At 44.0% G+C, this 15,266-nt stretch overlaps 1 protein-coding gene across 1 annotated transcript in view; it reads right to left on the bottom strand.

Moving 5' to 3' along the window:
* Nucleotides 1-15,266, bottom strand: part of FRAS1 (Fraser extracellular matrix complex subunit 1) — a 689,426-nt gene that overhangs the window by 249,792 nt on the left and 424,368 nt on the right.

Genomic DNA, 15,266 nt, shown 5'->3' with positions numbered 1-15,266 from the left:
AGAGAAAACAAGAAAGATTACAGGCAGAGAACCAACTGTACTATGAAAATAGTAGTCATATCATCAACTTCCATGTTCTTTTTTTCCTAAAATTCATTTGCATGCAATAGCCTTCTGATGCCCTGGCTTTTGCCATGATTCTTTTCCATTTGAGACCTACTGCTGTAGTGTTTCCCGGGTCACTCTGAGATCTTTATACTGCCAGCCTACTGGGGTGATGAAAAAGGACAGGGATCCTTTCAAAGCAACTTTATTTATATAAACTGCCTTATGTCTTCCCCTAGATATAAGTGGAACATCAAAAAGTGGAAGAGCTTCTTTTTCAACAGGAAATTTGCACCAGTGCACATAAAAAGGAATTAAGAATAACCGGAATTCTATTTCCTAGTACCATATTCTACTAATTCACATTTCAGTGTTCTGCTTTAGAAACAGAAAACGGTTTATGGTAATAAATTATACATGTATGTACCTCATTCTAAATTTTTCGCGGCCTAGTGCAATCCCTCGTACTCAGTCATCTGGATTACTGCAACTCGCTGTACGCAGGCTGCAAAGAGCAAATCCTGAGGAAACTTCAGACAGCCCAGAACACAGCGGCCAGACTCATCTTTGGAAAACCAAAATATGAAAGTGCAAAACCCTTACGAGAGAAGTTACACTGGCTCCCACTTAAGGAACGCATTACTTTTAAAGTATGCACATTAGTCCACAAAATTATCCACGGCGAAGCCCCAGCATACATGACTGAGTTAATTGACTTACCACCCAGAAACGCCAAAAGATCATCACGAACCTTCCTCAACCTACACTTCCCTAACTGCAAGGGCCTGAAATACAAGACGCTACACGCGTCAACCTTTTCCTACATGAGCACGCAATACTGGAACACACTTCCGCGCAACCTGAAAACGATTCACGAACAAACCAACTTCCGCAAATTACTGAAAACACATCTTTTTGATAAAATCTACGGAAAGAACCAAAACATATAAAATCCGCACTCACTGCTCCGTTATACATCAACACACCCACCTAAGAATTCTCAATCCTGAAATCACACCACACTCATACCTTTAACCAAAGAAGATGTATACCATAGGCTATCCGTTGTTCATATGCTATATATTGTCCTCAGAATCTCTAGTTTTTTCTTTGTTTTCCTTTCAATGTTTCTATATTCTTTTCCACTGATATATTCCTTAACGATTCTTTGATTTGATTTGTTTTGTATAACTCTTCACAATGTAATCCATAACCGAATTGGAACAAAATGTAATTTCCATTATTCATAATGTATTGTAAGCCACTTTGAGCCCGCAAAAAGGTGGGAAAATGTGGGATACAAATGCAAATAAATAAATAAATAAATAAATAAGGAGCCAACCTAAGCACATTCTCACTCTGACAGAGGACTCCGTATTCAAAGTACAAGTAATCAGATGGAAATGTGATCAGAAGGCAACAATCTGTGCAGACTGACTTTGTAATATATGTGATTTGTATCTTATGCGTCAGCATTTATTCAGTTGATTAGCAGGTAGTTTAGCTAGAAAGTTTTTAATGAACATATGTAGGTTACATAGATAATTTGTTTTAAGTTACTACTACTTAACATTTCTAGAGCGCTACTAGGGTTACGCGGCGCTGTACAAATTAATAACTAAGGACGGTCCCTGCTCAGAAGAGCTTACAATCTAAAGGACGAAATGTCAAGTTGGGGTAGTCTAGATTTCCTGAGTAGAGGTGTTGTGATTAGGAATTATCCTATAAAGGACATAATGGCCACACCAGGTGAACATCAAAAACTGGGCTATCGACAGATAGAGTTTCTTCTTTATTAGCAGGGACTTGTTTATTAAATTCCATGGATGCTGAGGTTTGAAACTGCATAAATACATAGTATGCACTGAACTTCACGCCGCAACACTTGTGGAATTTTACCACAGTGTTAGGATTCCCACTTGGTCTTCGAATTTACAAAGAACCGTGATTTATGGCCTGTCACGAAATGCCTAGTCAATCGCCTGGGGCTACTTCACGGCCACTTAGAGGGTCTATCCCTAGCACAGCTCAGGTCTGCCTGCACCTGCTTGTGCTCTACACTGGCACCATCCTTCCATTGACTGGGTCACAACCGCTTCTGGGTAAGTCTTCCGCTCTCAAATTATCCCCAGTGATTTCTAGGTTACTGGAGGTCACACTCCCAGTGGTCCCACAGTTCCCAGAAAGCACTCACAGACCAACACACAAACCACCGGGATTCTTTATCAGTCCAGACAGGCACAGGCAACAAACTAATATTGTTTATTGTCTGAAAAACTAAACAGTGAAACAGAAAAAGTGCAATCAGCAGAGCAATAATAGGTAACTGAAATATGGATCAATTATAACATTAAGTAAACATTTGTATGCTATCTAAGTAGTACCTGGGAAGATCAGGACATATAACTGTTCACAGAGCCTCACTAAAGAGATCCTACTCTCTTTTCTTCCTGGCTAAGACTGAAGATAAAACCAGTAACTTCTGGGTAACTTCAAACTCCAGGCCAATCAGAGCCCAGAACAAGTTAAAAAAAAACCCCCAAAAACTGGCCACAGCACTGCAGGTCTTTTCTCTGTAACAGCTTTAAGCATAAACATGCACCACCTGTTGGCCAAACTAGAGAAATACACTTCAAGAATTAAGGCAATTTTACAGGTTTAAAAAGCCCACTGTTTTGTCACATGGACGATCAGCAAATGTAACCCAATGTAAAAATATTGTTTAGATGTTCACTTGACCTTATGTTATAAACCACTGATAAACTGAATAAGTTATAAGAACTGAATGATGAGTTTAAAAGTAAAGTTGATATCATTAAGTCGGGATGTACCCCCAATATATTTAAACAACAATAGGAGAACATCAAAACGAAGACGTTTGAGATACAATGGACATTACAAGTGATTGCAAGTAATCGGATGGAAATGTGATCAGACGGTAACCATCTGTGCTGACTGATTTTGAAAATATATGTGATTTGTGTATTTTGCATTTGCATTTATTCAGTTGATTAGCAAGTAGTTTAGCTAGGAAGCTTTTAATGAACATATGTAGGTTATGTGGAGGGGCATAATCGAACGCAAACGCCTATCTCCATGGGTGTTTATTTCCGAGAACGGGTCCGTGAAGGGGCGGGCCGAACTGTATTTTCGAAAAAATGGACGTTTTTGAGCTGGGCGTTTGGTTTTTTTTAGTGATAATGGAAACTAAAAACACCCAGCTCAAAAACGTCCTAATCCAAGCCATTTGGTTGTGGGAGGGGCTACGATTGGTAGTATACTGGCCCCCCTGATATGCCAGGACACCAACTGGGCACCCTAGGTCAGTGCGGTGGACTTCAGAAAAAGCTCCCACATGCATAGCTCCCTTACCACGGGTGCTGAGCTCCCAACCCCCCTCCTCCAAAACCCACTACCCACAAATGTACAACACTACCATAGCTCTTAGGGGTTAAGGGGGCACCTACATGTGGGTACAGTAGGTTTTGGAGGCCTCCCATTTACCAGCACAAGTGTTGCAGGTGGGGGGGGGGGGGGGGTGGGCCTGGGTCCACCTGCCTGAAAAGTGCTCCAGGGACCTGCATACACGCAGGCCTCTAGGACTTGTTGCTGCTGTATAACATTGGCACACCAGTTGACACCTGAAGACTAATCTCTCTGAAAACGTCCTTTATTGGAATAAGCACGTTTACTCACAGTTAACTGCAGAGGTTGTGCCCCACTGAGATTAGCAGTAGGTCAGAGCTGGCAGAATGCTGTACAATGCCCTCTTTCAGCCACATTCAAGGTAAGAACTAAGTTGTCTAACGTGGCTAGCACAGGAAAGGGAACTAAAACTGGCTTACAAAAATGGCCACTACCGCATGGACTACAACAGGAAACACAACAGGGCACACTCTGACCCAGTAGGCAGGGGGAAAAGCACCATGGGAGAAGAGCCTACCAATTACCAACATCGTGAGACTGTAACACAAGCTGATGAAATCACGGAGCCCAATACCCTACACCCACCACAATGCAATGCTGATGTGACCCTGTACTGCACCTGAGAGGCACATCTGACCCAGGGAAAGGCTGTGAGAGGATCGAACACATTCTGCTGTCGTGGAGGTGGGTACAGCATGTGAGGCTGGCATACAGGCTGGGAAAAAAGTTTTTAAAGTGGGGGTTTTTTTGGTGGGAGGGGGTTAGTGACCACTGGGGGAGTCCGGGGAGGTCATCCCAGATTCCCTCCGGTGGTCATCTGGGCAGTTGGGGCACGTTTTTGGGACTTCTTCGTGAAAAAAAAGGGGTCCAAAAAAAGTGACCCAAAATCACGGTAAAAACGCCTTTTTTTTTCCGATTATCAGCTGCAGACGCCCATCTCTCCTCGGCTGATAACCACACCCCAGTCCTGCCTCCGACACGCCCCCGTCAACTTTATTCGTTTCCGCGACAGAGTGCAGTTGGAAACGCCCAAAATCGGCTTTCAATTATACCGATTTGGGCGCCTTTGCAAGAAAAACACCCATCTCCCGATTTGGGTCGAAATATAGGCGTTTTTCTCTTTCGATTATAAGCTGGATAGATAATAATGATAATTTGTGATGTTAGTGGTCAATGATTCAGTGAACTGAAAGCATGGATTAATGTGACATATTTTCAAAAGCACTTAGACTTACAAAGTTCCGTAGTAAAACATGGAACTTTGAAAGTATAAGTGCTTTGAAAATGAGCTCCAAAGCCAACACGGATTTCGTCAAGGGAAATCTTGCCTCACCAATTCACATTTCTTTGAAGGGATGAATAAACACATGGCTAAAGGTGAGCCGGCTGATATTATATATATGGATTTTCAAAAGCATTTGACAAAGTACCTCATAAAAGACTCACAAGGAAATTAGAAAGTCATGGGATAGGAGCTAATGTCTTATTGAGGGGCATTTTCGAACGGCGCTGGCCATCTCCGAGGACGGCGCCGCGAAGGGGCAGAGCCAACCATATTTTCGAAAAAGATGGCCGACCATCTTTTTTTTTTCGATAATACGGTTGGGGCCGCCCAAATGTCAGAGATGGCTGGGTTTGAGATGGCCGGCCTCGGTTTTTGCCCATAATGGAAACCGAAGCCGGCGACCTGAAACCCGGCCAAATCCAAGGCATTTGGTCGTGGGAGGGGCCAGGATTCGTAGTGCACTGGTCCCCCTCACATGCCAGGACACCAACTGGGCACCCTAGGGGGAACTTATAAAAAGTAAAAAAAAAAAATTAAAATAGCTCCCTTACCTTGGGTGATGAGCCCACCAAAACCCACTACCCACAACTATACACCACTACCATAGCCCTAAGGGGTGAAGGGGGGCACCTACATGTGGGTACAGTGGGTTTTGGGGGGGTTTGGAGGGCTTAACATTTACCACCACAAGTGTAACAGGTGGGGGGGCCTGGGTCCGCCTGCCTGAAATCCACTGCACCCACTAAAACTGCTCCAGGGACCTGTATACTGCGATGGACCTGAGTATGACATTTGAGGTTGGTATACAGGCTGGAACAAAAAGTTGTTAAAATTTTTTTTGAGGGTGGGAGGGGGTTAGTGACCGCTGGGGGAGTCAGGGGAGGTGATCCCCGATTCCCTCCGATGGTCATCTGGTCAGTTCGGGCACTTTTTTGGGACTTGGACCTGAAAAAAAAGGGACCAAGTGAAGCCGGCGAAATGCTCATGAAGGCCGGCTTTTGTTTCCCATTATCGAGGGAAGCCGGCCATCTCAATGCACGCCCCCGTCCTGCCTTCGCTACCGTACCAACACACCCCCTTGAAATTTCGCTGGCCCCGCGACAGAACGCAGTTGAAGTCGGCCAAAATTGGCTTTCGATTATACCGATTTGGCCGGTTTTAGGAGATCGCTGGCCATCTCCCTATTTGTGTCGGAAAAGATGGCCAGCGATCTCCTTCGAAAATGAGCTGGATTGTGGATTAAAAACTGTTAAAAGAAAACAGAATGGGGTTATCGCTAATCCGGAACTACCGCAGCAGCCTGGCAGTAGTTCCCACCCCCAGCGCGGAACACTTCAGGCGCTACAAAAATGCTTTCATTTTTGTAGCACTGGTGTTTACCCGGTGGTAATCAGACAGTGCCGCGTGCTGCCAGGTTAGCACGGGAGCCCTTACCGCCACCTCAATGGGTGGCGGGAAGTGCTCCCCCCGAAATGGACATGCTGTACAGCCATTTCTTTAAAAAAAAAAAAAAAAGACAGCCTTTTACCTGCTGCGGTAGAAGGGGGCCTCAGCACACGTCAAAAATGTGCTGATGCCAGTGTAGGCCCCCTTTACCGCAGCTTGGTAAAAGGACCCCTTATATTCTTATAATTGCAACAAAACTGAGCAATAAAATTATCATATTACAATTATTTTGTGTAATGTTATACCAGATTTCATGATGCTATACACTTAATATAAAGAAAGGCATATCTGATGGCAAACTGCTGACTGATAAAATAATGATAAATTGCCTTTGAAATCTGCAACATTTTAGGTGGTCACTGGTGTACATGCTGCCTTGCTTTAGAATTAGTTCAATAAAAACACAGCATGTCATGTTTCATTTTGTTTCATACTGGTTCCATTAAACAGCAAATATGCATGAGACAGGCACAACACAAGTAAAATATTGCTGCATCAGCTAGAGATAGGTAAAGTGGATTTGCTTCATTATTTTGGTCATGAATAAAATTTAGATTTATCTTTTCTGCTTGTTCTGTTAAGAATCAGCCCTCAATGAACTTAAGGCTGGTCACGGTAAAGAAGTAGCCTTGAATGTACAATGGTCTGCATCAATTATGCCATGTTTATTCTATGCCATTCCCTCATACAAACACTTTGCTGTAAAGGATATGATGTCATGTGAAATGACACAGGAAATACCAATGACATTTCTTATGTCGTTTCAAACACAAAAATTAATTTTGTTTTGTTTTTCTTACCTGCTGTAGCTGTACACAAGGAAAAGGGCTACAGTGTGGTAAATTTAAAATGAATCGGAGAAAATTTTTCTTCACCCAACGTGTAATTAGACTCTGGAATTCGTTGCCGGAGAACGTGGTACGGGCGGTTAGCTTGACGGAGTTTAAAAAGGGGTTAGATAGATTCCTAAAGGACAAGTCCATAGACCGCTATTAAATGGACTTGGAAAAATTCCGCATTTTTAGGTATAACTTGTCTGGAATGTTTTTACGTTTAGGGAGCGTGCCAGGTGCCCTTGACCTGGATTGGCCACTGTCGGTGACAGGATGCTGGGCTAGATGGACCTTTGGTCTTTCCCAGTATGGCACTACTTATGTACTTATGTACTTATACAATTCAAAGATCGAGTACACATGTATGTGGACCACACCCAGGTATTCCCCGGGGGTGAAGTCCAAATGAAGTGTTGCAATGTGCACATGTATATTAAAATATACATGGGTACTAGAGTTGCACCAAATAGCATATTTTACTATTCATCCGAATATGAATAATGAAAAATATCATTCGGTCAAATATGAATACCAAATATGAATAATGGGTATTGAGCTTTAACATAACAAATAATAAAAGAAGCAATGTGAAATCAGAGAGTGGCCTAGTGGTTAGGGTGGTGGACTTTGGTCCTGGGGAACTGAGTTTGATTCCCACTTCAGCCACAGGCAGCTCCTTGTGACTCTGGACAAGTCTCGGCAGTCTGTTGGATATGCGCAGAGAAGGAGAGGGAGGAATCGAAGATGACTCCAAGGTTGCGGGCAGATGGAACGGGGTGGATGAGGGTGTTATCAACTGAGATAGAGAGTGGAGGAAGAGGAGAGGTGGGTTTAGGTGGAAAGACGAGGAGCTCGGTTTTGGACATGTTCAGCTTCAGGTGGCGGTTGGACATCCAGGCAGCAATGTCGGATAAGCAGGCTGATACCTTGGCCTGGGTCTCCGTGGTGATGTCTGGTGTGGAGAGATATAGCTGGGTGTCATCAGCATAGAGATGATACTGAAAACCATGAGATGAGATCAGTGAGCCTAGGGAAGAGGTGTAGAGTGAGTATGGAGGGGCAAGGTAGAACCCTTTGCCAATAGAAGCGGACACTGATCTACAATGAAGTAGCATAGTAACACAGTAAATGTTAGCAGGTAAAATCTGCACAATCCATCCAGTCTGCCCCACAAGGTGGCCCAAGTTGGTATACTTTATCTCTCTCTCTTCCTGCCAATTCTAGGGCACAGACCATAAAGTCTGTCTGGAACCGGTCCTAGTTTCCAACTACTGAAGTTGCCATCAAAGCCCACTCCATCCCTGATTTGACATTTACAGGACCCAGACTGTAGAAGTCTGCCTGGCATTGGTCTTACTTCCCAGCCTCTGAAGCCGCTGTCAAAGCTCACTCCAGTTATGAGGTCATGCATGCATACACTATCAGGAAAAGAGTGTGCAAATGACAGCCCATTCCTACCTTACAATTAACACACAGGTAGTTATCATGTATTAATAGCTAACATGGCAAATAACACAGTGCAGTTAACGCCTCCTGAATGGGTATGGCTAACTGCTTGCATCTTTTATCATTCAGTTAATGCAGTGCGAAGAATCTTCCTCTACGTTAACTTCCATCTTGAACAGAGAATTGTGATTGTCATGTCTAGTTCTGCTTTAAGAGCTAGGCTCTAGCTGATCTTTCCATTCTTAAGTTATTACCTTTGGTTTTCTACTTGGATCTCCTCAAAATGAAGGACTGGAGTATAGTAATGATTCTCTTTTTTATGTTAGGGATTATTATGAATCTATCCCTCCACCTCTCCAACAGGTGCTGGCTTCTTTTTCATTGAGAAAAAAGACAGATCCTTAAGACCCTGCATCAATTATCACAGCCTGAACCCTATCACTATTAAGAATAAGTACCCCTTACTACTCATAGCTGAGTTCTTTGATTGTCTACAGGGAGCAACTATCTTCACCAAACTTGACCTCCACGAGACCTATAACCTGCTCTGTATTTGAGCCGGCGATGAGTGGAAGACAGCCTTCAACACACGGGATAGACACTATGAATATCTAGTAATGCCTTTTGGACTGCGCCCCAGCGGTATTCCAGCACTTCATTAATGACGTTTTTTGAGACCTCCTCTACTTCTGTGTTTTAGTGTACCTACATGATATTCCAGTGTATTCTACATCACTTCCTGAGAATTGAATCCATGTCAAGACAGTGCTATAGTGCCTACGGGAAAGTTGCCTATATGCTAAACTGAAGAAGTGTTCCTTCAAGTAGATGACCCTCCCCTTCTTGGGATACATAATTTTGTTCTCTGGCCTTCATATGGACCCAGCCAAATCTGCTATCCAAGACTGGCCACAACTCATGGGCCTCAAGGCCCTCCAGAGATTCTTGGGTTTTGCAAATTACTACTGACAATTTATCCATAATAACTCTAGCCTTCCGACCCCTCTTGCAGTCCTCACTCGAAAGGGGGTGACACATGCAATTGGTTGTCAGAAGCCTGAGTGGCCTTCTCAAACCTTAAGGAAGCTTTCCTATCAGCCCTCATCTGGATACCTCGCACCCCTTCTCTGAGAAAGTAGAAGTGCTGGGCTATTCTTTCCCAAACTTCCTCCAGCGGGAAACTGTTGCCCTGTTCCTTCTACTCAAAGAAGTTTTCCATGGCCGAACATAACTACACTATCAGAGACCATGAACTCTTGAGCATTAAACTGGCCCTGGAAGACTGGAGGGGACTTCGCATCCTTCACCATAACCACCGATTACAAGATCTTGGCTGAATCCTCGTCAGGGCAGGTGGTCTCTCTTTTTCTCCCACTTTGATTTCAGACTGACCTACCACCCAGCGGAAATAAACGCCCGAATAGATGCCCTCTCCAGATCCTTTGATTTCGTAGGGTACATCTCCAAACCCCAACCCATCATTGACCCTGCAAAGATTCTTGCTGTCTCCCTGATCACAGAAACTCTGGGGAAAACAATTGTTCCAAAATGATCAAGGGAGAAGGTCTTGTGATGGGCACACAACTCCAAACTTGCAGGGCACCAGGGAATAAAGAAAACCCTTCAACTGGTGGCAAGTCAATATTGGTGGCCACAAATGTCTCATGATGTGCAAAACCATGTCAAGCCCTGTGTGAACTGTGCCAGAAATAAGCCCATGCATGCTTTCCCTTGGGGCCTGCTCCAGCTTCTTCCAGTTACTGAGCTACCCTGGTCAGACATCGCCATGGACTTCATTCCTGACCTTCCCCCCTCTCAGGAGTGCACCACCATCTGGGTAGTGGTGGATCACTTTTCTAAGTGGGTGCACTTCATCCCTATGAGCTCCTTACCCTCTGCTGCCACCTCGGCCCAGTTCTTTAAGAAGTCTTCTGCTTCCACAGAATACATGAATGTATCATCAGCGACTATGGGGTTCAGTTCACCTCCTGCTTTTGGCAGAAGTTATGTGAGAATTTTGGCATCCAACTGGATTTCTCCTCAGCATATCAACCTCAGATTGAAAGGGTAAATCAGATCCTCAAAAGTTTCCTTCAGGCCTACGTCGATGATCACCAGGACGACTTCTCCACTTCCCTGGGTGGAATCTCTTATAGCAATCACATTAGTGAATCTACAAGATATTCTCCTTTCTATGTGGTGTATGGACAACAGCCCCAGATTCCTGAAATGGTCCGCCTAACTTCTGCCACTCCAGCAGTTCAACAGGCAGTCGGGAACGTCCGGGGAATTTGAGAGCAGACCCAATGCCTGCTCACTAGAGTCTCAGCTTCCCATAAGAAACAGGCCAATTGCAAACGATGACAGCTCCTACATTCCACCCCAGGGAGAAGGTGTGGCTCAGCACCAAATACCTCAGGCTTAAGGTGCCATCCCAGAAGATCTAATCCAGGTTCATTGGGCCCTTTTCGGTACTATGTCAGCTTGGCTCAGTCACTTATTGGCTGCAGCTTCCCTCCTCTATGCGCATCCATAATGCCTTCCACATGACCCTATTTAAGCCAGTCGTTCTGTTGGGAGATGCACCTCAGGCACCTCTACCACCCGCACCAGTGATGGCAGTTTATCTAGAATTTGAGGTACAAGATATTCTGGACGCTAAGAAAATTAAGGGGAGATTACACTATCTTCTTGCTTGGAAGGGTTTTGGACCTGAGGATAATACTTGGCAACCTGCTGTCAATGTTCATGCCCCTGCACATATCAAATATTTTCATCGCCTCTATCCCCTCAAGCCCAATCCCAAGGTACTGGGGAGGGGGGCTTAGGTGAGGGGGTGCTGTCATGCCCTTCGCCTGTTTTCAGAAGTCTTCCATGATCTCCAGCAGTCTCCCATGCCTGAAGATTCTGTTCTGCTTACTAGAATTCTGCACTTCCTTTTTATAGCCCTGCAAGATGGTGCTGACTGATGACTTCACATTCTGCCTAGATATTTAAAAAAGTGTCCTACACTCAACTAGTGCCTCAGCAACAGGCTTTCTGGTGTCTTGCAGACTTCAGTGCGCATTGCCTTGTTCCAGTACTCCAGCCTAGTCTTGCTGCAGTGCTCCTGTCTAGACTTGTTCTAGTGTTCTTGCTTTGCCTTGTTCCGGTGTTCCTGACAGCTTGTTCCTGCCCTGCCTTGCTTCAGCATTTCGGCCAGCCCATTCCTGCCCAGCCCTGCCTCAGCATTCCTGCCTGTCTGTTCTGGTCTTTGTCAAGCAACTATGTCAGCAGCCATCAGCAGAGACCTGCGCTGCGCTTGCACTGCACAGTTGGAGCTAAACTCGTTACAGCCCACAGGTTCACTTTCCTTGAATCGTGACAGCAAGACAAATGCCAAATAAATGCATAAGGAACAACTACATGTCTTAATAATATTCAGTTGTGGCCCAACCCTGAAACATCTTGTAGGAAGCCAAACATTTGTATAAAAAGGAGCTCCTAAAATCCTATTAGGAGGGGTATTAAACATACAGAACACATTGACAGTCAACTTTGTTACTATTTTCTACTGTTCATCAGTCTTCAATAGCTGCATGAGCAGATTTGACTTCTTAGTATTGCACCCGAAGACAATTTAGTACTCCACCCCTGCCTACTAACAAGGGAAAGGAATTGAGAGAATTGTTGCTTGCAACTTAAATGTAACAGCACCTCAAAAAGAATGTAAGTGCCCCCTTAAGGGGCGAGTTACAGAGAACCATAGGTTCTGAACTGGTCTGATGAGGACAGTAAGGAAATAGCAGGTGAAATGGAAAAGTGCAAAGTGATAAGCCTGGGAAAATGTAATTAAAACTATAGGAATACAGTGCATTCCATACTGGGAGTTACCACTAAAAAAAAAGTTCTTGGTGTTATTGTGGAAATCCTTGGTTCACTGTCAAAATACAAATACAATGCTAGGTATTATTAGATGGATAGCAAAACTGAGAACAACATAGTACCTCTGTATGGATCCATAGTATGACAGCATCCTGATTACTGTGTGCAATTCTAGTCATCTTGTCTCAAAAAAGATAAAGCAGAGCACGAGAAGGTACAAAAGAGAGCGACAACAATGGTAAAACGGATGGAACTCTATGATGAAAAACTAAATTGCTTACGGCTCTTTAGCTCAGAAAAGAGAGGAATAAGAGGGAATAAGAGCGACGCCTATACAATCATCAGGGAATGATTGGTTATCCTTTCAAACCAAACAGAACTAAGATTCAGAACAAATCCATAGAGATAATAAGTAGCACTGTTAAAACTATTGAAGGAAGTTTTTTTCTCACCTAATGCAAGACTAAGCTTTGGTGAAAGCAATTAACTGGCCAGCATTTGAAGCAGGATGCAAAGTTTGGTGGACCTTTAGTCTGATGCACTGCTATTAGTGCACACACTAACACTAAAGTGAATGGGGTCTAAATTTAGGACTGAAATTCCATTTGCCTAGATTTAGATGCCTAAGGAGTCCTTCACTAAAGCAAGCTAGCAGATTTAGTGTGCGCTAAACACTAAGATGCTGATTATATTCTTATGGTCATCTTAGCATTTAGCACATGCTAAATCCAGTAGAGCATTTTAGTAAAAGGGGCCCTAAGTTTGGCACCCAGTACTAAAACTCAGTGCATAAGTACATAAATATTGCCATACTGGGAAAGACCAAAGGTCCATCAAGCCCAGCATCCTGTTTCCAACAGTGGCCAATCCAGGTCACAAATACCTGGCAAGATCCCAAAAAAGTACAAAACATTCTATACTGCTTATCCCAGAAATAGAGGATTTTCCCCAAGTCCATTTAATAATGGTCTATGAACTTTTTCTTTAAGAAGCTGTCCAAACCTTTTTTTAACGCCACTAAGCTAACCGCCTTTACCACATTCTCTGGCAACGACTTTCAGAGTTTAATTACACATTGAGTGAACAAAGATTTTCTCCAATTCGTTTTCAATTTACTACATTGTAGCTTCATCGCATACCTCCAAGTCCTAGTATTTTTGGGAAAGCATAAACAGACGCTTCACATCTACCACTCATTATTTTATAGACCTCTATCATTTGTCCCCTCAGCCACCTTTTCTCCAAGCTGAAGAGCCCTAGCCACTTTAGCCTTTCCTCATAGGGAAGTCGTCCCATCCCCTTTATCATTTTCGGCGCCCTTCTCTGCACCTTTTCTAATTCCACTATATCTTTTTTGAGATACGGCGACCAGAATTGAACACAATATTCAAGGTGCGGTCACCACACCATGGTGTGATACAACGGCATTATAACATCCTCATTTTTGTTTTGCATTCCATTCCTAATAATACCTAACATTCTATTTGCTTTCTTAGCCGCAGCAGCACACTGAGCAGAAGGTTTCAACGTATCATCATATCATCAATGTCGACACCTAGATCCCTTTCTTGGTCTGTGACTCCTAACGTGGAACCTTGCACGACGTAGCTATAATTCGGGTTCCACTTTCCCACATGCATCACTACGCACCTGCTCACATTAAACACCATCTGCCATTTAGACGCCCAGTCTCCCAGTCTCATAAGGTCCTCTTGTAATTTTTCACAGTGCTACGTGCATAACTTTTTTCCCTATCCCAACTTTGCCCCCATGGCCTTCCTACTTTTAGGTCATCTAAATGTAAGTTCCTAATGAAAAATGGCTCCTACGTTTAGGAGCTTTGACCTAGCCAATTTTCAAAAAGGGACAATGCAGGCACCTAACTCCCTAGGCTAGGAATTTAAAACCAAAAGAAACATTGAACAAAACAGCATTTTGACTCATAATTTAATTCACTTTAAAGATACTATCCTGCTGATTTTCGATGGAGAAGGACGCCCATCTTCCGACACAAATCACGAGATGGGCGTCCTTCTCCTAAGGTTGCCCAAATCGGCATAATCAAAAGCTGATTTTGGGCGTCCTCAACTGCTTTACGTCAAGGGGACGACCAAAGTTCAAGGGTGTGTGTCGGCAGTGTACCGAAGGCGGGACGGGGGCGTGGTTAACAGATGGGCATCTTCGGCCAATAATGGAAAAAAGAAGGGCGTCCCTCACAAGCATTTGGCCGACTTTACTTGGTCCCTTTTTTTTCATGACCAAGCATCAAAAAGGTGCCCGAACTGACCAGATGGCCACAGGAGGGAATTGGGGATGACCTCCCCTGACTTCCCCAGTGGTCACTAACCACCTCCCACCCAAATAAAAATTTCAAAAACTTTTGTCTTTTTTTTTTTTGAGTATGTCCTTTGCTATGCCTCCGTCCCTGCGACGGCAGTTGAGGATGTCCAAAATGTGGATGTTTCTGTGAGAAGGATGTCCATGCCTTTGCTATGCCTCTGACACCCTCTTTATTTATTTGTTTGAATTTTGGATCACAAGTAGTAGCAATGGGATTTGAACCTGCCACCTCTGGATTGCAAGACCAGTGTTCTAAACACTAAGCCACTCCTCCAATCCACTCCCTTAAAATTTGGTCATCCCTGAGGTGGTGGGGGGGGGGGGGCAGTATGCAGGTTCCTGGGGGGGGGGGGAGGTATGTGTCTGTCAGCGGAGGCATAATGAAGACGTGGACGAACTTTCAAACATTTTGGACGTCCTCAACTGCCCTCCACAGGGACGGCCAAATTTCAAGGGAGTGGAGTAGCATGGCGGAGTGGCAGAGTGGCCTAGTGGTTACAGCACTAGTCTTGCAATCAAGAGGTTGCTGGTTCAAATCCCACTACTGCTGCTACTTGTGATCCAAAATCCAAATAAATAAA

The sequence above is a fragment of the Microcaecilia unicolor genome, chromosome 2 (assembly GCF_901765095.1).
Source record: "Microcaecilia unicolor chromosome 2, aMicUni1.1, whole genome shotgun sequence".
Taxonomy (NCBI): Eukaryota; Metazoa; Chordata; class Amphibia; order Gymnophiona; family Siphonopidae; genus Microcaecilia; species Microcaecilia unicolor.
Note: the sequence above shows the minus strand (reverse complement) of the source record. Positions and strands in the feature narration are given on the sequence as shown.